The sequence below is a fragment of the Oratosquilla oratoria genome, chromosome 4, assembly GCF_046742065.1.
Source record: "Oratosquilla oratoria isolate Oo_2021 chromosome 4, ASM4674206v1, whole genome shotgun sequence".
In the NCBI taxonomy this organism is placed as follows: Eukaryota; Metazoa; Arthropoda; class Malacostraca; order Stomatopoda; family Squillidae; genus Oratosquilla; species Oratosquilla oratoria.
The window spans coordinates 35,702,296-35,704,795 of NC_134780.1; positions in this window are offsets into that span (position 1 = coordinate 35,702,296).

Consider the following 2,500-nt stretch of genomic DNA (forward strand, 5'->3'; position numbering starts at 1 on the left):
TCACCAAATTGATGATTACCCGAGATATCTTAAACCGATTGTCAGGATTTACATGTAACTGCGTTTAATTTAAGATAGTATAATTCAGTTTATTACGACACCCCCCCCCCCCCCAAGACTGAAAGAGATTAATATCTTTGCTGCTTTTTTTTCTGTGGCCAGTGTGATTCTTTTCGGCTAAGGGCATCTTTTTTCAATCCCGGAAATGATCAAATTCTTTTACATATATACCTTTTCTTTGAATAACATACTTCATTGATTTTATTATATCTTAAGAACATAAGAATAGAGGAGACTGCAAGAGACCATAAGGCCTACATTAGGCAGTTCCATGTCCCTTACCTCCTTTCACCCCTATCCATAAAGTTATTTCATCTCTTATATCAAACAATTGCTTCAACGCTCGCTATATGGTTTTTAAGTCTTGGAATTGAAGGATTTCTGTTCGTCTTTTCTTGAATAAAATTGCTTGGCGAAATTCAGAAACAAAACACAACGAGACTGTCAAGTCCTCTGCCTCTAGCCAGACGACTTTGAAAAATCAAATCTGCGAAACTGGTCAGGAATAAACTCAGACTAAGACTCGTGCGGTTGATACTCCCACTTACGTCAACCTGTCAGAATGTCTCAACAGATTGAAATATATCAAAGGACGTTGACTGCCGATATGAGGAAGGAGCTGGTCGTACTCTAATAAGGAAAATAAATAGATAGATAAATAGATATATAGTCTGGTATTGCGTGGTGGTAGAAAACCAAACTTTCATTTGGAACTTGAAGCTAAATGTAGTTCAATTCTTTTTATATTTTATTTTATCTTATTTTATTTTATTTTATATTATTCTATTCTATTTCCTTTTGTTTGGTTTGGTTTAGTTTTCTTAATCATCTTCCTTGTTTTATTTTACTTTTTGTTCTTATTTAATAAACGTCAATCATCCTAAGAACACGAACTGTTTTTCGTTCACTAAATAATAAATAACAAATGAATTGATAACCAAGTAATAACCGTTTTGAGACAAATTACTAAGGCGTCGTTGTTTATTTATTTTCGTTGTCTTAATCGGTACATAACGGCGACACTCCTTCAACTGATTATTAAGATAATTTGGCGTTAAAAACAATAAAATCTATGATGAATGTCACACAGAAGGTTAAAAAGTGTGTGTGTGTGTGCGTGTGTGTGTGTGTGTGTATGTGTGTGTGTGTGTGTGTATGTGTGTGTGTGTGTGTGTGTGTGCGTGCGCGTGTGTGTACGTGTGGGAATGATATCATTCCATGAATTTAATTTTTTCTATTCTTTAGAGTATTAAATCTCTTATTTGTTACTTTATTTTTTTCAATCTTTTGTCCGATATAGTATTTATAGAGCCTTACAATTACATATAACTCATCGCTTATCATGTTTATCAGTTATAATTTTTCCTTTTTTTTTCAATCCATGCTGTTACCAAAAGTTTTACTTTTTACTTGCTCTCACTATTTTATGTATATGTATTTCTACATAGAAAAACACGTCTTACATTTCCCTTACCATATAAGATTAATATTAATCTGTTAAATATTTTAACATATTTTCCTTTCATTCACCTTACTAGTTTTTGTAGCTACACCAATTTTTAACAGTTCTCTGCAACGCTATTAGAAGAATCTGGATTACAGTCATGGAGACAACTGCCCAGGATGCAGTACCTGACCCAATTCTATACAACACATTATGGAAGGCTGCTATGGACTCAATCACACACTCCAGCAACACAATATACACTTAATAAAGAATTTGTGTGAAGACCTAGTTCCAGCAGTGACGTTCCTCAGGAACTGCTCGGCCAGACAGTCTAGGGAACGACGACAACAAGAACAACAACTTCATAGTAAATGTTCTATAATCATCACTTGTTTTTATTTAGGATGTTCCAGTCTAATTCTATCTCCTAAATCGTTCTAAAGAACGAGCCCTTGTTCAATATATGAGCTTGTTTTCGATAGGAAAAAAACTTTGAGGTATATTTGTATATATTTGCGGGCATGTGCGTGTGTGTGTATGTTTTGTGTGTGTGTTTACCTCATTGTATTTACCGAATTTAAATATACAGTAAAGGGTCAACGCTCGTGGTTTCCTGTCTTTTTTTTCTCCAAATTATCAAATCCAAATACATGTAGTGTTCCAACTTGTGTGTGTGTGTGTGTGTGTGTGTGTGTGTGTGTGTGTGTGTGTGTGTGTGTGTGTGTGTGTGTGTGTGTGTGTGTGTGTGTGTGTGTGTGTGTGTGTGTGTGTGTGTGTGTATGTGTGTGTGTGTGTGTGTGTGTGTGTGTACGTGTGTGTGTACGTGTGTGTGTGTGTGTGTGTGTGTGTGTGTGTGTGTGTGTGTGTGCACGTGTGTGTGTGTTAGTCTGTGTATGTGTGTGTGCTACCATCTCTGATTTCTCTGTGTATTCATTTGTAGAGAAATATGAGATATATATTGGATGAGGATATATAATGTAACATATTAAATTA